Source organism: Strix aluco, chromosome 7, assembly GCF_031877795.1.
Source record: "Strix aluco isolate bStrAlu1 chromosome 7, bStrAlu1.hap1, whole genome shotgun sequence".
NCBI classification, from domain to species: Eukaryota; Metazoa; Chordata; class Aves; order Strigiformes; family Strigidae; genus Strix; species Strix aluco.
Window position 1 is genome coordinate 37,944,812 of NC_133937.1, and position 26,500 is coordinate 37,971,311.

Sequence of the window (26,500 nt, forward strand, 5' to 3'; positions counted from 1 at the left end):
CCGTGACAGTTTTATGGATAATGTAGGTTTTATAAATTCATTAGTATAGGACTAACTTTCAAAGTAAACAAAGACATTAAACAAACATTGCAATACTATATTTACATGCAAAACAGATTTCCCTTTCCCTTCCAAAGCCACGCTGGGATACTCGGAGGAAAAATATGAAAGCAGCTCTGCCATAACACTTCATGAAGGGAAAACATGGCTGTTCATTAGCACCCGAGTCAGCGAGGGTTGAGCTTAAACCTGTATTTCTTCCCTGCTGCTGACCTAATACGTGAGCAGGTCACTCATTGTGCTTCGGATTCAGCCTCCCCAGGCTCTTAAATTGTCGAAGCATCATTTCTATACCACAAAAGGAGACTGGACCTGCTCCAGAGCCCTTTGCAGTCCATGGCATCTTTCCATTGATTTCAGCAGGCTTTAAATCAACGGCATTATATTGCTTAATTAAAGGGATGCTGTCATCTGGAATCTAATCCATTTCAACCAAAGTTAAAACCAGCTTTGGGACCTACACCTGGATGAATCCCCCTGCCCTCTTCTCGTTGATTAAACATTTTCCCTCCCAGCTGATATAGGAAATACCTGCCAAGCTGACACTGCACCTGAACACAAGGGAGAAAGAAAAACTGCATCTATATGACTTGCTGTCAAACCAAAGGAGACACCGAACAAAAGAGGAAAAACCTTTTTTGGTCTTTCTTACAACTTACAACAAGAGATGTTAAAAACACTTTCAGAAGGAAGTACAAATTTTAAGCTGATATTGCTTCTTCTGTGAGAAATCTTATGATGGAAGTTGTTTTAACCTATACTTGCTGGAAGAAATGACTAACATTGCTATAAAAAAAAAGAGATTGTAGGAAAAAAAAAGCTGTTTTTCTCCACTTTTCCATTCTGTTTACTCTGTGCATTTATCACCAGCATGTGTAGAAGCAGTCTCACTCTTTCCCCTGTGCAGGCAGCGAGTTAGTCACACTTTCCCCTGTTGTGTAGCTCCTTTAGTCAGCAGCAGGGAAGTGATAAAGATGAAAAAAACTAAACAAAAACAGGAAAACGCAATTGTAAAAAAACATAGAAATTAGCAGGAGGTCCTTGTCGGCAAATGTAATATTCAAATCGATTTCGCTTGCTTTAATTTAGGAGATTGCAATCTGGAAGGGAGCTCTGTGCCTCTCCACGCAGCCTTTCTTCTGAAGGAAGCGCACATAGGGTACAGGAGCGGGGGGACAAGGATAGAGGAGAGGCAGCGTGTGGATGTGGGAGCGGAGCTGTAGGAACCCCCGGTGCAGAGGTCCAGGACTTGTGCCCCTGCAGACGGAGCAGGCTGTGAGAGATGGGGGAAAGGTCTCTGAACGCCGGCACATCATCACTGGCAGGGTGAGCCAGGGAAACGCCTGGGATCCTGCTCCTCCAGCCTCCCGCTCCCCACAGTCACACTGGGAGAAGGAGGCAGGACAACAGGAGCCAACTTTCATACAATGCTCGGCCAAACCTCTCTCCGCAGCACCTTAACTGGAAGATAACGTTATAATAATCTGCTTCACCATACAAGGCAGAAATGTTTGTTAGCTTTCAGAAACTGAGAGAGAAATTGCTACCAGAGAATAGACTTTGTAAAAACCAGGGTAAGTCACAGCTTCCACCCCTAGCAGTGCATTCACTTACACTCACCAGGTGTTAAATAATCAGCCTGCAGCAGGAACAGCCCAAGTTTTGTGACCAGTGTAATGTAATTATGCACCATTGCTTCGTTCTTGGGGGTCTAGTTATTTAAAATGCATTAAAGAAATAAATCACTGTTGATTGTACCATCCCCTTTCCCTTTTAAGCGAGGCTGGGGCAATAAATCTATAAAAAGAGTGACTCCTGTTTTAAATAAAACCAACAAAAGCAGTAACAACGGGAGGCTCCCGAACTTTATTTCCAAAGTCACAGCCTCGCTTATTTTCCATTAAATTATTTGCTACAATAGATACATGAAGTGGCAAGGATACCAAATGACCCTAATACACCTTTACAAAATTATCATCTGAAACTATCTGTAATCACGGTGTTCTGGCAGCCAAATGGTTTTCCAGTCTTGGGACTTACCCTTGACTATAAAAAAATGGATTGGTCACAGGCAGAGCAGGGGGAGGCTGAGCCTTTACATTTATTAGTCACAAGTGTCCACCGACCTCCTTTCACACAACGTAGAAAAGACAAGGTAGGATCTTGCCTTGAAGACTTTGAGGTCCAAGTCCCACAGACACCCGCCGTGTGTGACCAAAACTGGCTCCGTCGCTGCAAAGAGGCTGCTCGCGGCAGCCAGAGCATCCAGCAGCATGTGGGATGAACACCATTGAGCTCAACCAAAATCCAGGGAAGGATGGACTCATTTCTAAGTGCCATGAGCTGAACCTGTTAACTTTACTACAGTTTTGTCAACATGCGTGCGTGTATGTGCGTGTACACCCACTGTCATGCCTCTAAATGACGGGGTTGGTGTTTCAAGGTGTCCAGAAGATGGGGAAGAAAGAGGGGATGAGGTTCTGCCTCCACTGCACCGTGGTTTTGGGGAGCGGCACAGGGTGCAAGTCCCATCACTCTAATCCAGGGCTGCCCGCACCACCCTCTTGTCCCCCAACTCAAAACACATTACTGGAAAGCATCCTCCTGGCTCCGCGAGGGCAAGGATTGGGCTTCAATTATCACCAAATGGTGTCACGCTTGTACATAAACCCAACAAAACCAGACCCGAGATACTCCCAACGCAGACCCCAGCCAGCTGGGGTTTGGAAATGATTCAGCCCATGCTCAGATACGCCTTCCCGACAGGAACACTCCTGACCTCCTTCTAGGAAAGCTCTAAGTCACAAGCAACACGATCTGGAATAAAACCACTTACAAAAATGCTCGTACAGAAAAATGCTTCTCAGATACTTTTTTTCCTGCTCTGGTGTTAGTCATCAACCTCCAGAAGTACACTACACAGACTGAATTTAGCCTGGCCAGGCACTTCCGTCACATATTTAAAGAAAAAATGGCCAGCAAGAGGCTGAGCAATCTCACACGAGCATTCCTGTCGCTGACACAAATCTTAATTCTCTAAGGATCATCTCATATGCCAATGGGAAGTTCTCAAGGGATGAGATTTTTAATCTAATCTTCTTTCAAAACAATTTTGTTGGCATTGATTGTGCTGAATTGTATCTATGGGAAAGAATTTAAAGCAAGAGCAAATACATACATATATGACCCAGACAAGTAAGTGTCTCTTACCATTACCGTTAACTGATAATAACAAAGAACAACAACCTCAATATTAACATTAGGTAAAATTACCTGGTCTCAGGAGCCAGCACACAGCTGCATTTTTAAAGATTATTCCAACATATACAATATTAAGCAAAATTCTCAAAAGCGACCTGGATCTAAAATTCTTTTGCTTGACTCTACCCCTATTCCCCCAGAAAACAACCCCTAAAATTTCAGTTGTCTGTAAGCCCAGCTGTTTCCTGGCTTTTCTATGCAAATTGTTCTCCCTGGATTTTATTGTGTGCATGTACATGTCTCTTAAAATGCACTCAAGTTTGAATTAGGGGCCCTACTTCCATCAAAGGGAATTCTTGTAAAATAAGCTTCATTCTCACAGTATCTGACACAGAATTATTATCCCATAACTCACGGGTGTCCTAGTGGTTCTGTATTAAACACAGCTCCGAAAAAGTCCCAGAGGGAAAAGCACATGAAGGGACACGAAGAGTCACTCGAATGTAAACCTGCAAAGCAAGGAATTTCACATCCCCTTGCCAAACCGCAAAGCACTTCCCATGTGTCTGGGTGAGGACGTGCTTCTTGCCTTACTTCTGAATTTTTACCTATCAGGATTAACTAAACACCGATTACATTATTGTGTAATTAGGTTAAATTAAAACTTAGCTTAAAGCAGGGAACACTTTCTTTTCAGTTCCAATCAAAACCGTTTACTTAGTTCTCAGTTTGATATTGGCATCTCCCTCCAGCATGACAAATTTAAAAGTATTACTGTATGACAGCAGGAAAACCAGAAAGCAAAAGTTAACTGGGGTAGCTGGTCAGAAAGCTCACAAACGATTACCAGAAAATGATGAGATTTCTGCTGCCATTTTTCACGCATTTCATGTTTTTCTCTCCCCAGTTTCCCACCGGCTTTCTGGCTTCCTCGCATCATGTTGAATGCAAAAAAGAAACTCAAATGGTAAAAAGCTGCCCAAGTTATTTCCCCCCCCCCCACTGAATCTGCTATTAAACTGCTTCAGCCGAATGCCGTACCGTCCACACCAGTGTTGGTTCCCGACCATCCGTCCTCACTGACCTTTTGTTTGGAATTTGCTTGAGCTTTGTTTCCAACAGAAATGTATGCGTGTTGCACAGCAAACACTCACAGAAGCTCCCAAAACCTAGAAATACCTATGACTCTTGAAGAATTCTTTTAAAAGCCCAAAGATTCTTTAACCAACTGCACCTATTCAGCTCGCCCTGCAAAACAGCATTCGCTATCTTGCCCCTCTCATTTGATAGCCAAGGCTGTGCTGTATTTCAGAATACATATAATCCTGTATTATCAGTACTAAAATAGTCTAATTCATCTTATTTATGAAATTCAAGCCTTAGGCCAAAGTATTTTTATGGTCAAGCCAGAAATACCATTAGATTCATAACAACTGCTGCCCTAAGATGCACCGCTACAGTGCCAGCCTGGAGAATCTTCTTACGTGGGCCTTGAATATTTTATGTGCAGACTTTGCTGTATCTGACCCAAATACTGTCATCGACCACAAAAACGAACTCGCGTGATATTCACAGAGTTGCAAATGTACAGACACCATCCAAGAGCAGAGCCTGCCCTGCGCTGTTTAGTAACTAAATGACAGTCTGTGGTAATAAAATATTTATTATGTTCTACACAATACTGCAATTGAATTGATGTACTTCCTCCCTTATCCATCAGAGTACACTGAAAGCCCTCTTTAACTTCTACTCAAGAAGTCTCAAATTACACATCTTTATTTTTCTTACAGATTTTCCTATAGGGTTGTGTATCTGCAAGGAATCATTTGGCAGTTAAGGCAGTTTACCCAGAAATGCAGAGTGGTGTTTGGTTTTTACTCCCCGTTGCCTCAATTCTCTAGAAAGACATCCCTGGCAGAGTGTCCAGAATCAACTTCCTAAATACAAATACAAACCCACAAAATACACTGAACGGAGCAAAAAGCCACATCGCCCTTAGTTACCCAGTGCTGTACCAGTCTCCAAATAATCCATCGTGCGGCAGGAGAGGAAAATAATAGAAGCCCTGTTTGTTATAATTGCTTAATCCTGCTGCCCAACACAGACCCCTGACACCCTCCTCCCCTTCGCCGTGCCGGGCAATATTCCCGTTTCAGTGCTCTCAGAAACAGCTCAATAAACTGGGAACCTGCTTGAAACGGCCGTAATTCCTGAAGCCACCGATAAGGCAAGGCCAAGCAATAACGAGGCGGCACCAGCAGGATCCTGAGTTTGGGTGCCTGCAAATTGGCAAGGGGGAGGCAAAGGGATGCTCATCGAAGAGCTCGGTGCTCTTCAAGTCAGGGATGTTGCAGAAAACCTGTGTAGCAGAGGGCAGACGGGGTTGCTGGGAGGCGAAGGATCCCACCCTGCCCTCCCTCAGTGGGTATGTTGCTGTTGGCACCGAAAGAGAGAGGTCTGCAGGGGATGCAAGGAATTGAAATGGAAAAACCAGGAAATAAAATGTAAAAAGTGTATTGTGAGCAAGTGATTGAAGGAAGTAGCAGAGCCCTTAACAAATTGGTTATTTGTCTGGTTAGCTGATGCAGAAGTGGAACAGGAAATTAATTCAATATGCTGCAGACTTACATTCCACTATTATTTTCTGGGTTTTTTCTTCCTTTTTTTTTTTCCCCTCACCTCATATATATATATAAGCCAAAAAACAAAGTATTTCTGGGCAAGCTAGTAATTGAAGCTTACGAGACTCCAATTAAAAAGATCTAATCATTATTAAAGCTAGACTACAGACAGGCTTGGAAATGAAAGAATAAAATACGATGAGTTAAGAAGAAAAGACCCTCTTCAGAAACCATTTGGCTGCCAGTGGTTCTTGATTTGTTGAAAAATATCCCAAACCAATAGGTAATACTATTACACTCATATAAACCTTTATGAACAAGTTACCACTCTCTGTGCCTTACAGGATATGGCAACTTGCCAGTAATTTCACTTTAAATATGAAAATGGATATCAAATCCAACTTTCTAGATATAATAATGGCACGGGAGATTGATGGCATCACTATGCTGTGCAATGACTATTTAAAACACTTTTGGCTGCACTTACAAAGCTCCAGTGACCTCTAGAACTATAGAAACTCTACATAGCATTAGGAGGAAATAAAATTAGTGATTCACAATGAAGAACTAAAGCAATTCAGCATTTTTCAAAGAGGTACTGACTGCAGTTAGCACTTCTGCAATGACACCGGCACACAGCGTTGTGTTTAGAGAAGGAAGAAACACTCCGAATTTCCATAAATGAAATGTCTGCTGCTGAGACGGCACTAATGGTACCGAAGGTGCCAGGGAATTGAAGCGGAATGGAAATAGATTTCTAGTTACCAGAAAAGTCAAGTTCTCCTAAGCATGGTGGGGAACGTCACTCCCCCACTACGCGGTCACATCACACGAGTGGGCAGCAAGGAGACAGCAAAAGGCAGAAAAGAAAGACGAAAGGGAATGAAGCTGGAGGAAGAAAATAGGAGTGGAAATGAGAAGCTGAGATTAAAGCTGAAAGCAGAGTGGATGGAGTAAGGAAAGCCAGAGAAAGACAGACAAAGCAGAGGAGGCACCCCCATCACACCTACTGCTGACTCACACATTTTGGGTTACTTTCATTATTTCTTTGTATTCCGGCAGCATCTGGCATCTGCCACTGAGATCAGAGCCATGTCGTGCCAAGTGTGAATCAAGATCTTTCTGCTCATGAGCTGAAAATCCAAACAGACAAAAAAGGAAAACAGAGTGAGGGACCTCACCAGTCCTGCCCGGTGTGGCCAGGAGCCACGACATCAACAAAACCTGTCTGCCTCGCACCCAACCACCACCTGGTCATGTGGGAAAGACACAGAGCACGTCTATTTTTTTCTATACCAAGAACTGATTCCTTCAGGTTTTTAAAAGCTCTCAGGATCCATCTGCCCCTCAGTAAGGACAGGTCAGGTGTCTGGGTTTGTCAGGCACTGTCTCTGCGTTTGCTGCTATAAGAAACCAGGATGGTTACCCTGGGGTCCCCATGCCCAAGAGCTCAGTTATTACTGCAAGGGCCCATGGAACTGGTCTTCTGGGAACCTACAGAAAAGCTGCAGGGAACCTATAGAAAATTGCAAGCAATGTGATTGAAGGGCACAGCCCAGGCAGCAGCTTACAACCCACTTACGTTGCCATCGGGAACCAAGTAGGTTCTTCCAAGCATCCAGGTGTGTTACCATAGAGCAGGTCCACAGATGACATTAAAGCTCATTTCACACCAATCAGGCTACAATAACTGTGGGGCTGAGGCTTCTGGGCTCACCCTTGGGCTGCCCTGCACCCTCCAGGCTCTGTAGTTTCCATTAACTTGTGGCTATAAAAAGTCAGGAGAGCATTCCTCTTGCATTGTGCCATGGAGCTCTGCAGAACTAATTATTTTGCAAAAAGAGCTCTAAATCATTAACAAAAAATGTTGATTATAGCATCTGCAATCATTATTTGGCCCATTACTTAAAAAGCTGGATGCAATAAATATGATGGGGAATAGCTGGTACTACGCTTCCAGAGCTCAAGAATATGGGCTGTCAGAAAATGAGCACTGCCTGTAACAGTTACACTTGGGCTCTGTGAGTACTTTGTAATCAGACCAATACAATAGGTCCTTCATACCCAAGCACTTAAAAAAACCCACCAGATATCATTAAAAGAATGAAAATACTGTGGTATTCTCTGTCTTTTCTTCCAATTCTTTAGAACATTCAGAAACTTACATTTTTACATTTCCCCATTAGATTTCTTAGATAAACATTTTAACTAAGTCAAAATATCACAACTTGAAACGGGGATGACTTTATTTACTTTCTTCCACGCTCTGGCTGCCAGCTCTGGGAGCCGTTCCTTCCAATGGCAGCTGCTGCAAAATGCACGGTGGGAGCATAAGTGCCCCAGACATCCCCCCCTTTCCCTTCCAGCTGCAGGCACGCAGATGAGTCCCACCACCACCTCAGACTCCAGAAAAGGCGTTTATGGCAGGATGCCATTCACATGTGGCCTCCTCCATGCCATCTCCAGTGGTACCAGAGTGCAAAGTCAGGCCTGGAAGGCATCTTCCCATGAGAACCTCGTTGTGTAGGTCTTATGACAACCAAGCAGAGCACTCTTGCTGCAATTTTGCTGCTGTCAGAATTGAGTACCCAGATGCTCATCTTCCATCCTGGAAAAACGCGTGCATCTCTCAGGCTTTGGCAGGAACTTTGATCTAAAGCCTATCTGGAGTGGCCATGTGCTGAATGAAGCAACAGACCGTCAGGAGCTGCCACCCTTGCTGGCAGATGATGACACGGGTGGTTTATCCCTGGCTACTTTGCTGCATGACTACAGGCGAGCTGCCGCAGCACACACAGATGTGCTCCACAAAGTCCAACGGGATAATCCAGAGCTCCAGCATAAAGACACCAAGTTCATGGCTAAAATATTACAAAGGTCCTACTCCCCTGAGGAAAATGCCCAACAGGAATTCAGGGCTCCGTGGCTGGCAGGGACCTCACTGACTGGACTCCTTTGGGCCATGAAGTTCGAGAAACTTCACTCTTCAGTTGATTATAAGCTTTTTTGTAAATTGAGCCTAAATTTATCAGCGTGGTGGCTTGCAGCACAGCCAGCATCCCCGGCAGGGTCTTGCAGTGAGCTCTGCGGAGGCATTTGTAACACCCCGCTTGGCCGATTCGCTGCCTGACACATGCATCTTTTCTTCATGACTCGCCCCGCGCTGGTAGCTAACCAACGTCCTTTTATCAAACATTTCTTGTTTGCCTCCCCACCTCAATTATTTCTTCCTCTCAGAGCTTTTCTCCAGCTTCACATCCTCACCGTGGCCGTGTTATCCCTTCCCTTCTTGCCTGATCAGGGCTTCTGTGCTGGCTCCTCTCCAACTCCAGTCTTCAATGCAATCAATTCACTTAAGAGCCTGGCAAGCTGGTTTTTTTTTTTTTTTTCCATGTCTGTTTTACACAGTTTCAAAGCAATGCGGAAAAAAAAAAAAAAAAAGACAAGACATTTTTTCCAGTATGAAGAATAAAAACCTTACGTTGTGGCAGCTTAGCTTGCCCACAAACAGGGTACTTTTTTGAAATAATGAATACAATAGCTGGTATGGTAATACAGCACATGATGGAGGTGCAGGGAAAGGAGAGAGAATGGAAGTGCAACTTCCACACCTGCTTCTAAAGAAAGATGCCAAACGAGCCAAAATGAAGTAGAAAGAATGAACTTCTCTGACCTCTCTGAATTTTGATACAGAATTGCAAATTAATTAAATTTCCTCCTTCTGTTTTTAAACCTTTATCTTTACTAGGGAAAAAAAGGGGGAAAAAATGAAGATAAATAGAGTACAGCATCAAATGTGAGCAGGCAGTGTCTAACTGAAGCTGTACACTGTTAGCTTGCAATACTGGGTATAGTGGTCATCACCAGTGCTGCAAGCCCAAAATAAAAAGAAAAAATCCCCAAAAGAGACCTTCCTTGTACTAATTAGACCATTCTACAGAAAATGACCACACCTCCTCGCAATCACCAAGCTTAGAGAGACTCATCTCTGAGGCACCACCAAGACGAGACGGGCCATGCCCCTGGGTGCCGCCAAGTCCCTGTGGCCGGTCTGGCCACCAGTGACTCCCTGGCCCGTGCCACCGGCCCAGAGCTGTGAGTCAGCTCCCCCTGCAGCAGTATTACTCTTCCTACCGCTGGCGTAGCCATTAAAAGGGTTTTTTTCCTGTGGTTAGTTTATATGCTCCAGCTCATTAACATCTCCTAATACCAGAACTTGAGGCTAATTAGGCATGGCAATCCTGAGGAACATATTCTCCGTTCATCTTCCCAAAGCAGGATGCTCCTCGACGGCCCAGCTGTAGCTCCACATGCTACCATGAGGGTATCACCCTGGAAATAAAAATACTACAGGATCCCACACATTACACAGCAGGGATCCCGTACTTGTTAGTTGATGGCACAGTTTACAGGCTGTTTTGCTTAAAAATTGGAAGCATCTCTGTCATCAAGGCAGATTCTTGCTCAGCACCCTCAGGGAATTTCCCCAATAGTTATCAATACACCAGGGCTTTCATAATGAAAGCTACTGACTTGAAAATGAAGGGGCAAAGCGGTTAGAAAACTTAGGAGACAAATAAAAAGCATTTGACAGATCAATGCTAGTGGGAATTTCCTCACCACGGCTACAAATGCACACGAGCAAACAGGCCGCAGGATCTGAGACACACTTCATGCACATGAACTACTCCTAGAAGCAGGCTGTCCATCTACACATCACCTAAGAGTAACACCCACTACAGCAACAAGTACCCAAGGAACACCAACAGATGAACAACGGGAGCTATGATCAACACCAACCACTTCTTTAAGCACAGGAGCTCATGAAACCTGGTTTCCCACATGTCTTCTGGACCACACAAATGCTGACCAAAGCTTGTCCAGAACTGGGACATTTTAAAGCTACCTTTGCCCACTGGATGCCTCATGTTGTAGGTTTTTCTTGAGTGCAAACATTTCTGTGGTTGTTTTTGTCTGCCTGTTTTCAAAGATCATCACCTCCAACGCCTTCACCCTGGGTCTCCTTAAAATGGCTCCAAGGGTTCACCAGTTGTGAAGGAAGAAGGCACTGGCTAAATTTCTCTGGTCACCATTTCGAATTCCCGTAGCCTTCATTTCAACATCTGCTTTTTATAACTAAAGGCAGCGACACTTTAAAAGCACCTTTTAAATACAGCAAAAGGTACATACAGATACTGTATTTTCATCCTAAGGGACCCCATGAATACACACATAAAACTTCCCTTCACCAATCACTGGAAAACATGGACCTCCAAGGAATCAAAATGCAACTGCAGGCAGCACGAAGGATGACTTCATGCCTTCCCACTCTTGAAAAAAAAGTTGTAGCATCTTTATTGATGATGAGGAAAGCAAATGGAGGAGCTGTGCCCACAGGCAAGGATGCAGCATGCCACTGTGAGAGGGGAGCGACAGAAGTGATGTAACAGCCGCGTCCCCCTCTGCATCACCTGCAGCAATTCCTCTGTTGTGTTTTTTTTTTCCTCCTCCTTTTCAAATCATTCCTTGGAGAACTGAGTGAGCCTCAACATTGGAAACGTGAGCCAAATTCACTGCCTGAGGCAGCAGAGACCTGCCTTCAGCTGCCCTCTGACTTTCATTTTTGGAATGGATTCATTTCCAAAAGCCCCTATAAACCTGGCTGTATTGGTCCACAGATTACAAGATGGAAATGTGAAAAAATCCTGGACAGAGATGAAGCGTCCACCAAAACCCCTAATTTGAAGGCAGGCTAAATGCAAACTTTCCCTCAGTAGACACCTTGACTTCAAAATGTTTATCCACTCTTCCTCTGGAGCTCTTTCATATCACCAACACGCAGCTCCAGCCAACTATAAAACTTAATGTGGGGAAAATGTGCCCAAAACTCCAGGAGAAAAAACAAAACAAGGCATTTAATTTTGGGCCAGCTCAGTCCAAACTGGAATTTTGTTTGTTTTGAACTGACCGAGCCGTTGGCGTGTCGGAGTCCAGCGAAGCATTAACCTGCTTTACTAAGCAAGCAACGCATCCAGCTCCTGGGCACAAAAGCATTGGGCTTGGCACCGAAATTAAGGCTGGAGCTCTGAAGCTTGGCTCTACGCACGTACCCTGAGCTACGGTGTGGGTCCCCACACCTCCACAGGCTCGCCAGCCTGCTCCCAAGGAGAACCAGCACTTTCGAAGGAGCAGAAAACAAAGCAGACTGTCATCTGCAGAGGTGCCAGGGTTTTGTTTACCTCCGGGCAAACCTGGCGGCGCAGGCCAAGCGTCATACTTCTGCGCTCCGTGTTTTGGTGTATGATCCTTGGCAAAGCGGTGTGCTTAGTGTGTAAGTTATGAAAAATATAGTGTGAATTTTGCAGCGATACAGGGTTAATATTAATTAGACTGTGCTTGAGGAGTAGCTGTGCGAGTGGCGGAGTTTTGTTCCTGTGCTCTCGCTGGGGATTAGCTGTTGGCAGAGTGGCGATGCCGGCAGGAGACTCCACCATCCGAGCTGTTTCCTGGCACTGGGGCTGGTTTGGCTGGAGCCGCTTCTGCCTCTTTGGAGAAGTAGGGTTTTTTAAACATTTCTGAATACCCTGCAATGGCCTTGGCAATGGCCAGCAGCCCTCGTCCCCCAGGAGCCCTCCACCACCTCACCCGCCACACACAAAGCACAGAGCGGTGTCCTGCTTCGTGGTGATGGCTCCCTCACATGCAATTAGCACCCAGCGGGATGGGGACCCTTCTTTGTGTCTTCTGGCCAGATGTGCACTCACTAGACCAGACTGCAGTGAAGAGGTGACACGTCTACCCGGGCCACGAGACATGACCTACCTGGGATAACTCTCACCCTTTCTCCATCACCAGTGTTCCAAAGGAAGCCCTCTAGTCCACCAGAGAGCTCCGCTTCTACAGGTTTTGTATGGGTTAGATGACTTTAATTAATCTTTTACTGATTAAAGCTCAGATGTAATTATATAGCCAGTGTATCAACATCTGCCCTCTCTTTGATGACTCCCAGACCACGTCTCCCACTCACGCCACTAATGTACTGGGGTGATGCCAGAAAACGAGACCCGGCCGCTTGGTTACGGGGGCACCCTGCTACATCTCTTTTTAAATCTTTGAAGCTATTCAAGAAAAACAAAAAAGCAGACAAATTTCTAAAATGCATACGCAAAACGCAGCTACTGAAGCCGTATCTGCAGAGAAAGCCACCTTTGATGGAACACGCCCCGCAGGTAGGCAGGGCTGCTTGCTGCCATCACCACGCTCAGATCTGGGGCAGCATTAGCAGGGCTTTAAACTGAGCAGGCGTTTCTCTCCATCTTCACTTTAAACAGTATTGTGCTGTTCCAGTATTATACCAGTGAACTCACAGTCACCCTGTCAAATAAATATTTTTTCTGAGGTAACACTGTTTTAAATATATCCATTTAGAATCCTTATTTGAAAACACTGGACAAATTAAATGACTGTGAAACTTGACTTTCCAGTATTTTGTATTCAGATAAACTCCTACAGCACCCTCTTCCATGGCAGCCAGCCCATATTTCCAAGTAACTAAAATTGTAAAAAGCAGACTATGCTTTTCAGTATCTGTGCATTAATCATCCCTCCTAGTTCAAGAACTCTTTTTGAGTTCAAAGAAGAAAGTGTGAGGAAGAGGAATGTGTGTGCAACATAGCCCCCTCCAAAAAAGCTGCTGCCTAACCATCCCATACGGCCTTACAGGCTCTTACCACGCACCCCAGCCCCAACCAGGGATCCCCCACCAGCTGTATGAGGCTTTCCTATCACTTGCATCAAGACTGGAGTGTTCGAAGTGTTTCTGCACGACAAAGGGAAACCATGAAGCTGGTGAAAACACTGCTAAATGAAGCCCTGTGCTCCAGAAGAAGTCACGTTGATTGAATGTGATTTCAAAATATTTCAGATTCTCAGCAAGGATTTGGTAGCAGAGGAGAACATGCTGTGATGGACCGTATTTCTAACACGGTATGAAAAGCAGTTTCAGTACACGCTGCCAAAAAGTGTCAAACGGGCTAAAATATGCTTGTCGATAGATAAGCAGCCGATGTCTCCGACGGCGGGAGCAGGGAGGAGGGAGTGGGGAGGGGGTCAGCCGCAGCCAGGGCAGTGCAGGGGGCTGCCCAACGGCCCCGGTGTTCCAGCAAGCATGAGGGGAGAAACAGTGCCTTGCAGAGTGCCCAACGCACACCTCTGGTTTTATTGGCTTTTCCTTTGCTCTCGCGTTTTGAGAAAGGTTAAATATGTCAAGCATTAGTTTACAAAACCTCTCCGACGAATCCTCTTACTCACATGATCTTTCTAAACAGCCCCAATCTTTTCAGCTGCGCAGATGTGACACTATTAGCTTTGACCATTTCAGCTGCCGCCTCCCAAAACTCAGGGGTTCCCATAGCACAGAGGCGAGGGGCTGACCTCCACACAATACCCAGATCAGGACACTACGGACACCCGCGTAAGAGCATTATCATATTTTCCGTATTTTCTCACCCATTCTTCCTAGGGCCGAACGTCTTGTTTGATCTTTTGTGACTGTGGCTGCACACTGAGCAGATGTCTTCATCGAGCTGTCCGCGGCGACCCTCGGGTCTTTCTCCCCAGTGGTTCCAGTTCATTTAAAGCACAGCAATGCGTACGAGGAGCTCGGACCGCTCCTTCCCAGGCGCCTAACCTTGCGTTTGGCAGTGGTGACTTTCATCTGCCCCTGTGGTCCTCCTTCCCTTAACTTCGGCTCGGTCACCTTCTTCATGGGGCTGCCTCCCACCAGTGACGCCATGCTGTCTCCCACTGCCTCCCTGCTGCCAACTCGCTGTCCGCCTCTTTTCTCCAGCTTCTTAATGAAAATATTCAGACATGCAGTCATGATGCAGATACTTAGAGCAGTCCAGTATCAACATTTTCCATGAAAAAAGGCTGGTGCTTTACTTGTTTTCTGTTCTAATCCAGAGCAAGCTTTTTTACCCTGCAATGCTTGCTTAAACAGAGGCGCTTTGAAAATCACAGCCTGGTTCTCTGAGATCTACCACTTTGCTGATGTACTATTTTAAAAAAATCCAGATTTGTGATTTCTGTTTTTCTCTTATCACATCCTTGTCATATAGATATCTTTAACTGTATTTTTTTGGAAGAGCTGGTGCTCAGATGAGACACGCAACTGTCCTCCCCTCCTTTTTTCCATAACAAATCCCAAGCAGGTAAACCACATGGAGCCACACACGTTGTGCAGACCCAGGCAGGCAAGACCCTGGTTGCATGTACTGGAGATAGAAAAAACAAGAAAAGGAGATGTGAACATGACCCTGAAAAGCAGCAGAGCAAGGGGGCTCCTCCGATGGAGCTCCTGCACTGGCAACCTGCAGGACATCCAAGTGTCCTGCTGCGTCCAGAGGAGAGGCCATGTGGATGGGAAAGGACAGAGCCACACCAGAGGTACCCTGGGAGCACCTCCCACAGCCAGAAAATGCAAAAACTAAAGATTTGTTCCTTTTGTCAGCTCTATTACGTTATTTTAATGATAAGGCATATTTTTTGTTGGGTTTCTAGAGAAGGTTTGTGAATCTCCACAAGCTTCTGCCCCCTGGGAGCAGGACACCAGCACCTCACTGCAGTGTGTGTGGAGCCATGGGAGATGCCATCAAGCCTGGAGACACAGACCCGCAGGGACACGGGTCACAGTGGCCCAGCACCCGTGGGACGAGGTTGCCTGCTGCAGCCTCTCCAGCCTGCTGCTCCCCTGTACCTGTCACCCCTCATTGGTGCGTGCCCGCCGCCCATGTCCTGCGCCTCATCTCCGGCACCGCCGCCTGAAAGAAGCTGATCTAGTCTAGATATTAACTGGGTCTAGCCTGTGGAAAACGCTGACACAGAAATTGCACGTCTTCTCTCCTCTATCTCCAGCCTCATTAACGGCGGCTGTTAACCCCTAGAAGTCCATCTGAGCGGACAGCTTCTCCCTACAGCTTTGCCGCTCGCCTGTTTTCTTTTCTTTTCCTACGTCTTCCTACAAACCCTCTTCCACCTCAACCTCAGCCCCCTGATTTTCATCGCGGGTTTTACCAGTCCACCTCCTGGCCTCCCCTAGGTAATTTTCCATTTTCTGGAGACTGACCCACTTGGTTTAACGGATTTTCAGCTCCTTTACCTCCTTGGTGAGCAGCACCAGCCCACTCTCCCCAGCACCTCCCGACCCGTCCCGTTTTGGCCAGCAAAGCAACAACAAAGTCGAGCAAGAGCTGGAAATGCCCTGGCGTTAAGATCTACTTAATAAGTTGTCAGCCAGGTTCCACGTATCTATTCTTGTGGGCATAAAGATCTTTGTCAGCAGTCAAAACACGGATTTACACTCCCAGCACAATTCCTAGCAGCATTTAAAGATTTTTAACGACCATCCCTTTGTCCCAGGGAGTTAAGCGCTGATCGAATGTCACAACGTGACACATGAATGCACAACACAAGGAAGGTTTGACAGGCAGCAACATTGTAATATGATAATTCCTCTTTGTCCCTTAATCGCCTCTGTTTTTTGCAGACTTGATTCACTTACCAACATGTGATCAATCACTGCCTTTTTCAGTGAGATAATTTTTTGCCCTCTATCTAAATGGCTCCTGTCAAAGGGAATCCAGTACTAAATTAAAGCTGATATGCTTGTCTCTGCCCTTTTGTTTGTTGACTTCTTCTCGCACACAATTGATTTTAAATAGATTTTTTTATGGGTTCCATCACCATTTAAGTATATGTATTTTTAAAAATCTGGCTCCTTGAAATTAACATTCGATACATACACATTTAAAAACAGTCTTGAGCATATAATTTAATGGAGAGGAATAAATACAAGAGTACGTGCTGGCAAGTGTATCAAGTCCCCACTAGACACGGAGTAAGTTGCCTGTTTAGATCTTCCCACGTGCTCTATTTAAAACTGGAAGACGACAGTCAAGTCTCAAGATTTGTGAATATAACAAAAAGAGGACAGTGTAATTTAACATGAAAGGAAGCAAGGCAAAGATCACTTGTTCTGTGTCTGTGAGAAATCAGGATTTAACTGAAGACCAACACAGAACTTCCCAGACATATCTCACCGGTATTTGCACACCCTGGTAAGCACCTCTCTAACAACAGGCAAGAGGTCTTCAGTGGCACAGCACCGAGGAAATGAGAATCTACCTTTGTGAATAAAGCTGAGAGGTGTTTTTGCAGCTCTCGGGTCATCATCAGACATGTCCCAAACAGCTCTACACCCCCCGGCGTGGAGGTAGGGAAGCCACGACTGCACCAGTCCAAGCCCCTCCAAGCAGAGCCACACACATGCAAAGCACCCAAAACCTCTGCCTCGCTGCCTGGCTCTCCCCTGCAATTCCCTCAAGCACATCCACACTGTGTTTTAAATGCCAAAATTTCACATTTTGCCCTTTTCCTTCAGTTTTTCTCTCCTGCTCCCAGCTCTTCTGAGTTGGGTCTTCCACACCTTGCCCTCACGCAGAACCTCAGCCTGGGCCTGCCGAAGCCAAGGGCACAGCGCCCGTGGACCCAAACGAAAAGGAACTCGCTCTCCGGTCACTGTGACTCCTCTGCCCGCGTCTGCTTGGTGACTGCTATCGGGCAAGAGAGATCCCCAGGCGCATCTTCATCCCTTCCACCCCAAGCAGGTACCTGTGCGGTACCTCCCCGGCTGTCACTGGCCCTCACCACTGTACATGGAATCTGTGGTAATGAAACAGGGTGATTTCAAAGCTAGGCAAGGTGACACTTATTTAATTCACTGATTGACAGCAAATTTTTGGCTGTGCCATGCATTATAAATTATTCTACATGGTTTCAGCACTTGTCCTGGTTATGCACATAAGGCAGTTAAGACTTTGCCAAGATCATCCAATAGACACATCATAATCAGCCCCAGAATATAAAGAATAATCTCTTTTTATATGTATTTTTTTCCCTTTTTAAGGAAAACACCTCAACAAAACGCTGGACTGCCAGGTCTTCCTAAGGTGGACAGTTTCCCTGAAGAAAAAATCATGAATTTATGTTTTCATCTTGTGGTTCTAGCAGTTTTCTCCTTCTGCGCAGAGGGAAAAGGGAAAGAAAACAGCTCTGCAATGAAGGCATCACCCCTGGGCGAGGGTGAGCGGTGTTCCAGATAGACGTGTCCATCACAAAGGGCGGTGGGAGCCAAGGCATTAAAAACATACCGATGAATGAGACAGGGGGAGGACTGGCTCGGAAAAAACCCAAAAAAAAGCTCATTTTTCAAAACACATTATTATCGCACCAAATGTATTTCAATGTATTTTCAGCAAGGCATCAAATACCCCCAGTATCTGCTTTGTGTCTCTTGGCAGTTCAAGAATGCCAAGGCGCCCCGTCCTCAGGGTGCCAGAACCAATCTGTTGCCAAGAGACACAAAACTGATATCACGGGTGTATAAAGCCGTCTTTGGAAACGTATGAAACAGCGAACGACCTCATGTTCAGGGTTTGACTTAGTCAGCAAGACGTCAAGGAAGAAAAATTAACCTTTTGTTATAAGGTTTAAAGCTGACCATTTGTATCCTTCTCAGAAGGAGAATCAGCCTTTCTGAAGCAGAAATGTGCTCGTGTCTGGTATTGCATTGCAAGCAAACACCCCGGCATTTTTTCTGAATGTTTACTTTTCTTTTGAGAGGAAAAAAACCTCAAAATCATTAGAGTCAGGACACTCGGGGAGCAGGGAAGCTGTGACTTGGGGAGGCTGGGCAGGTGACATTTCTGAAGCACACATCTTCAGAGGAAACCCAAATGCCACGGCTGGACCTTCACGTTAGCACTCAGGTGGGTACGTGGCAGCATTACTAGCTGAGAAGGATTCTGAGGCTCCAACGGTAAACATCCAAAAGGTTTTCACATTTAAAACTCTGGTCACCGGCAAGTTCTTCAAATATTTATTACTCCAACCGGTGACTAACCTACTGGAGATGCCACAGGTTCACCCACTGCAAACATTTCCCAACTCAGTTCTGGGCACCTTTCTCCCTCCTCCACCCTGCAAACTGAATGTGAACCCTTTCGAACAGAGTATTTTTTCCCCCCAGAATTTTCCTGCTGCAATTATGCCCAAAGTTTGCTGCCCTTCTCAGTTACAGAAATACAATTCAATGAGTTCAGGATTCCTTCAAAATACAAAAATATGAAAACAGCATGACTTGTTTCTTTTAGATAGGCTCGCTGTCGACTGCTTCTTTTCAGTTCATTTCACGGGAGTTAAATAGTTGGAAATTAAGACTCCAATTAAGAAATACAGTAATTAACTGTCATTAAGAGTTACGGCAAAATTTGGGGTTTTTTTAACCTAATCTGGGGCACAAACTTTTACACATTAAATTAAAAACTCCACTTAGGAACTGAAATGTTAGAAGCCTGTGAAGCAACTAGATTATCAGTTTGATATTATCCAGGAAAGGTCAAACATAAATTACAGGATGTCTTTAAAACATTAAGCTTTGGTATATCATGCAGTTTTTGTATTTCCAACTAATATATAGATACATAGGTACCCACATCACAGGTGTCCACTACTGAATTACCTTCAGTAACAGAAAATGCAGCATCTCACATTAAATAATTAGGATTTCCAGGTGCTTTTTGTACCAAGGACACAGAAACACAATAAGCCTTTGCCAGGACTGAAGAGCAAAGAATCCTGATAGATGGGAACCATATTACAAATAACCAAAAGTTAGTTGATAGAAACAGGTCATGGGCTTTGGGGGAGATTTTTTTGGACTACAAATAAAAGGTCTTGCCATTACGACAAGAGAAAAATATCTTTTTGTCTTATGAGCCCCCAGTTGTGGGAAGAAAGCTGAGCCATGCCATACCAGTATGCGGGCAGAGAGAGACAGGGGGGCTGGGAGAGGGTGAAGAGAGCTAATAAAATTCCTACCAGAAAACAGAAAATGAGATTAAAACAGACATTTTGGCCATGAGGCCTTCTTTCGGCTGGAGAAGGCCTCAAAGCCAAAGTGTCTTTTCTAATCCTATTTTCTATTTCGAGAGTGCATTTTAATAACCCCTTTGTATATGGTACAATGACTTTAGCAAGTCCTATTTTAAGCAGATTTTCCACACTAGAAAGCAAAATGGGTTAAAATAATTGTACCGTACACCTCGCACGCGTGACACTTTGTTTAATCCAGTGTCAGACACCGGGGCCGCACAATACGGTACAAGGTCCATGTGTAAAAAAGTGCCTTTCAGGACGTGCAGCCCAAGGCATGGTATGGGGGAAACCAGGCTGCGGAGCACAGCTCCCTCCCACCGGCGGCCAGGTCCTCGCTTTCCCACCTGGATGGGGACTTGGCTGATGTCATCAGACCCCAAAATTCCTCCTCCTTTGGGAAAAAGACTGGTACCAGCTACTTCCCACCAGGGCTTGGAGATGGATACCGGGAGGATGTGGGAGAGGAGAGTTGGCCCCATGGCAGAGCTCACCTGCAGCTCCATGGCAGTGTCCCCATGGCCATCAAGTTACTGGCCAAGCTCACCTTGATAATTTACCTCTTTGCAAGAGCCTGCACCTTGATGATGGTTTTCTTCACCTCCATGCACACAAAAAAACCATGAAACTGTTGTCTAGAGAGTCTCTCGTGTGCACAAAAACCAGCTTTATTTGAAAATAAAGAGGTGAAAACTTGTTATATTTGAAAATATAAGAGGTGAAGACTTGTTCTCAAGAAGCATGTGTTGACAACCAAAGGGAGTGCCACAGATGCCGGGCAGCCCACGTCTCTCCCTGCCATGGTCAAGGTGTGGGAGCTGAGCTCCTCCAGTCGGTGATGCTGGCTCTCCATCTCCCTGCACGCTTATGGTGCTCTATCAGAACGGCAGCCCCGGAGCAGGTGACATGGGGACAGGAGCGATGGTGGTCATGACCCACTCAACCCTGGAGGGAACCTGAGCCTTCAAAAGCAGCCCAGGTCTCCACCATGGGCATGAGTCCTCCTCACGGTGGTACCCAGGGTCCCTGTGAAGCCAGGGGCGAAACTCTAGCAAAGAAAAACCGAGAAGAAACATCAAAATGATGTCATTTGTTGTAATGCACACGCATCTACGGAGTCTACCGAGAAGGCTGTTACCTGAAGCAACAAGCCCAGCGGAGCCTGGCTCTCCTGTGACAGCCCCCACACCTCCCTCACCCTCGCTGTACCAGCCTAAGGGGGACACTTCAACATACACCCACTGTGCAGGAAGAAAAGCAGAACAGCTTTACATTGAAGTGAACATAAATAAAAAGTAAAAATGAGGGTCTGACTATATGGATGGTAAATGTTTGACCTCTGACCAGGTCAGTGTTTTTGCAGATCTGGGCTTTGGCTCCCAGCAAACCTAAAGCGAGCAATGAAACAAAACCCAGCAGTGCTGCAGTGGTGTGCCATGCCTCAGCTCAGCGCTGTGGGCGAGACCTGGCCGCAGCAAGAAATATAAATGCAGGAAACCCCAAAAGAAAAACGCAGGAAACCCCCCGGGAAAGTTGAGCTGGGAGCACAGAGAGCATCAGCTGTGGAGCTGCCATGGGCAGAGGGGATGGCAGCCTGGTACGGACAGGGATGGGCACAGAAGTCCCGGGCAAGAGGTACCTCAAACAGGAATGTGAGTCCTGCAATCCCAGGTAAAAGGCAAAATCAAGCTGGTTTCTACTAACTGAGGTCGTATGATGAGGTCCCCATGTAAAGACGCTGCAGAATATCACAAATATAAAACCACAGATCAAAAACTGCAGATACCAAGTTGATGGAAGGTGAACAGATGAGCACATGTAACAGCAAGTGGTATGGCACCAAGCACAAGGGAAAAGCAAGGCTGCTGCAAGGACTACACATCTATGATGATGAAAACAGAACCAAAACAGAAACAAATGCAAGTTAGCAGAGAAACTCCCAAAACAAAGAATATGCAACAGAAAAACCAATTTTGTCCTCTCTATGCAGCATCAGCCAGCAGTCCCCAACCTCTCTAGGCAGCATGTAGAAGACCACTAGTCAAAATGAATTAAGGAGGAGGTCCAAGCACAGGAAATACAGGAGAAAACACCAAAAGGCCTAAAGACTACTGTGGGTGTTGCAGGAAAAAAAAAAATTGTTTTAATTATTATAATGGCAGGTTAAGTACAACAGAAATTTTTCTGTGTCACAGTGGCGCTCTGCGGTAGCCAATGCTCATGGCCAACAGAATAAAATAAAGCAGGTGAGAAATACAAAAATCTATGTAGCATGAAATATCTCTAAGAGACTTGTTTAGCGAAATTAACTAGTAGTTTAATAGAAAAAAGCTTGATGTATGAGAGTGCTCCAATTTCTTCATAGAAATTAACATTTCAATCCTGTTTTTATCTAGAAGTCATTAAACTGTGCAACATGAATTATTGGAACTGTAGCAGAGAATTAACTCTATTCATCAAGTAAGTCCAAACAGTTTAGAGTGCATCTGTAATGAAAAAATAGCTCCACATTTCTATCTCTTCTCATTAAAGTAAACCAGTTTTCCCTCTCTCAGTATATAAAACTGTCTTCTCCTCATGTAATTTATATTACCATAAGCCAGCTCACATTCTAAACTATTACACGCCTCCAATTAATTTTTGCAGCTTTTGCCTGAAAATTTAATGAGATAGTAGTGTATGAACCTGCTGACTCCAGATTACGTGTGTGCTTCCAATATTAATGTTGGCATAATAAAATAATCTGATACATACTTGATGAGAGCTTTTCACTATTGTGAGAGTAGTTAAGGCAATATGTAAACCAATTCCACTGATTTTCTTCCTCCTCCCACCACGTTTGGAATAAAAAATACCCCAAAACCCAGCAAAACTTATCAGTCTGAAACTGAGGAGTCCCGAGTTAAGCGCTCACGAGACAGGCAACATCATCAATGCTTCCCTGGATGTTTTAAATCAGTTGTTTATTACTCACCTATTAACATTCATTTGAAGGCTACAGCCATTTCGAAACACTTTTACTTTTGAACGGTGAGGAAGGAGAGGGACATGTTGGGATTTACTTCTCCCACAAGGGAAGGGCATATTTTAAACATCTCACGATGTCACCTTGTTGGTTTGAGGAGCCGATGTGCGAGTCCGAGCACCTGCCACGCTGCCTCCAAGCATGGGAATGGCCCTTGCTCGCCCAAACCACCTCACAGCAAATCCCTCCCACCGCCCAAACGCTTGCAACGACCGAGAAATTAAGAGTTTGCATTTGTGCTGGGAAACCAAGATGGGTTTAGAGTTCCAAGTGTTTCTGTGGCTTGCTTTCTCTTTGCAGCTCGTTTTACGGGGTAACTTTTATCTAATTTTGTGAACTGTTCTCCAGCATATTAGACAAATAACCTTTTCTTCAGAAGGACACATTCTTTGAGACTAAAATTAAAGGGAAAAAATTATAATATTACTTTTCATTGCAACTTCAATTTTACGACCGCATATTGTGCATAATATGATTTTAATATCTATGTGCCTGAGAGAAAAATTGGCAAATGTGATGCTCTCAGAGATCAAGTAATTTTATACATAGACTTAAAAATACACATTTGGCATTATTTGGTACAGCCCGGAATTTATATTTACAGGAAACTATGAGCTGCTTGTGGTGAATCACGCAGCCCCTGAAAACACATATTTTGCACCAGACTCAGAGGAGTGGAGAAGCTGTGCCCAGAGAACTGGGACAGCCTGGAGAGGAGACCCCAGTTGGGAGCCCAGAGGTTTGTGGACTCAGTCCCACTGCAGCCCGGTACCCTTGCAGGACCCTGGGGATAATCATCGTTACCTACCCCAATTAAACCATCCCCTCTCTCCATTTATCACCTGCATTATCTACATGTTACAAACAAGGGAGGGAAATGCGCGTGGACATGGAGAGAAATTCAGGCACTGGGAGATTATGGTCTGGGACCAGCAAGTCACTGGCAAAGCCAAAATGGTCAAGCACTTGTCGGGAGAAGAGGCATCACACCTTATACATGATGCCGAGATGTGTGGAGTGCCAAAACTCAGGTCTCTTTTGAGATGGGAGGACAACCCAATCTGATAAAAGACTGGGAGAAGGGACAGACGGAGGAGGATGGCAGGAGAAATAATACATGGCAAGTGCGGAGGCCAACGACTACACATTTTAACGGCTCCCAGTGGCTTCAAATCAATTTACATTTAAAATAAATGAATTAAATCTGATAATCTCTGATACCACTCAACCTATTTGCTCCAGGGCACTGAAATTCAAATATTCTTGAGTTCTGAAAATAGGCTTTCACTCGTACGACATACAAATGAAGACAAAGAGTACCAACACCAAACACAACCTCCCTGGTTTTTACACAATCGAATGGCAAAATCACTTCCATGGTGTTCAAAGCATTTTGCTACCGCGACTTTCGCCCACTGCAGTCAATCTCCAGCATTTCTACGGTAGCTATAAAAAAATCATTTGGGTTTTCATTCCAGAAACCCACATCCATCCAGATGACACCAAGCAAACAGAACAAGGGGCATCCACCTCCCAGGCATGGGAGAGCCCCTCAACATGCACCCTGCTGCCACACTGGATACATCCACACCAGAAACCAGATTATTGCACCGATCTCGGCTAAAAATAATCTTTCTGGGAAGTTATTTTCAACTGAGGTCTGATTTTCAGCAGGGCTGTGCTGACACAGTCATGGCGCTGGGAACCAGCCGTGCGGCACGAGGGATGCGGGAGCCCGTAACACACACGTGGTGAGGCATGCATGTACACATATACAGACATTTACAGCCATCAGATCTCACTGAACTCTCTTTTGAGGGTGAGGTTACCTTTTCTTTTACAGTTTTTCAAAAATCGACCTTGCACTTTTTTCTTTATACATGCATGCCCTTACACCTAACAACTGCTTGTACCTTTGCACGTCAAAAGAAACATGTAATTAAATTAAGAGATGCGCACACTCTTCCTTTTCTGCTGTCTCTTCTCCTTGAATGCCATGCCAGATAGCAAATCAAAATCTGCATTTAAATAGAGTATTTTTAATGTATGAAAGTGGGCGGCCTGAGGGTAAAGAGGTATTGCATTCATTCACCATATGCACAAAATTGCATTTAAAATGTGATACTATGTTTTAAAAATTTATTGAATATTTCTGTCATTCTAGTACCTTTGTTTTATTATAACGAAATCTTCAGCTCCACAGAGATTTTTGTATCAAAGCATGCTAATAAAAATAATGTGATATTACATCATTTTATCAATTTAATCTCGAGAAAAGGATGATATTCAATCACATCTCATAAGTCACTATCTCTGGCAATTCCGGCCATTATTCAGTGCGAAATTCAAGCAGTCTGAATTCATTAACATAGGGTTGCTACAAATCTGCATTTTTTAGACTTTGTCAGAAAACGCAGCAGCCCAAACTCAGTGACCTGAATCTAACAGCCTTTCAGCCAAAACGGCCTCGCTCCCCAATCCCGGCTCCCTTCCTGCACCGGGACAAAGCCACGCTGCCGCCGACCAGGTCACGGCCGCAAAGCCCGAGCTGGCGCAGGCTTCGGCAAAGCTCCCTGCCGAGCCCCCGGTGCGGCATCCCTGTGCCGGGGGGGAAAGCGCGGGCACACGATGCTCTCGAGGTCGGAGTGGGGCTCCAGAGGTGGCTCCCCGCAGAGCGTGGAGGTCTCCCGCAAGCAGCTGAGGAGCGAGAACGTGCGAGCGCAGAGTGACATATGTTAGGGAGGAAGTGTCACATCGCATCGGACAGGCCGCGGGGTGATGGGGACCAAGTGGTTTTGACACTGTGTTATCAGGTCAGCACCTTCGGGAAAAGGGGAAAAAAATGTTCAAAAAATGGTGGGTTTACAATTAACTGCAATGAGAGGCTGTTAAAACCATGGGGAGGTTCATGGGCATGGTGGGAACCCAACCCTGCGCTGCAGAAGCCAACGGCAAAACCCTGCCAAACTCATTGCGGGTAAAATCCAGCCATAATTCAGCAAAGCCCTCTGGCTTAATGATGCTCAGTATGTCACTCTGCCATGGGTTTCCATATCCTACCAACCTCCCTGAGCCTCCTTTGTGGCTGAGAGATGCTCTTCATCCTTTGTTGCCCACAAGGCCCTTCTGTTGGCCACCCAGCAGCTTTTCTGCCTGGCCAGGAGTAGCCTCCCACCTAAACAATCCCAAGCCCGGGATTGTGAGATGTCCCAAGCAGGAACACGCTCTCTTCTGTGTATTTTCCATTGATCCCATCTATAAAAGCAGGATGAAAATAACAATTTATTTCTAATTAAAGCATATTTTGCTGACCGATGACCTAACTTCTTCACTGCAGAGGCAATCTGAGAAGAGTTAATACCACAGTGCCCGCTCTCACCGCTGTACAAAGTGTCACTATACAGAAACAGCACCCGTTTAACTTCAGCAGCATCAGTCCTGGTTACCAGGGAAGATCTAATCCACGCTACCACATTTCTCAATATACATATAAATCGCAGTGACACAAACTCCACAGCTCAGGAGGGAGGGTTGGTTTTAAGAAACCCAAGTGCTAGATGCACAGAAATTACGGCACTGTGGTCCAGAGGCACCTTGAACA

General features: G+C 45.3%; 1 protein-coding gene across 2 annotated transcripts in view; it reads right to left on the reverse strand.

The window, feature by feature from the left end:
• The window catches only part of CTBP2 (C-terminal binding protein 2), a 143,621-nt gene that overhangs the window by 85,050 nt on the left and 32,071 nt on the right, over positions 1-26,500 (reverse strand). The window contains exon 1 of one of the 2 annotated variants that reach the window (XM_074831500.1): positions 14,391-14,411. The exons of the other annotated variant lie outside the window; for it this stretch is intronic. The gene's annotated coding sequence lies outside the window, so the exon portion shown is untranslated. Of the gene's footprint in view, positions 1-14,390; positions 14,412-26,500 lie in introns of those variants that run through there. 2 annotated transcript variants of the gene reach the window in all.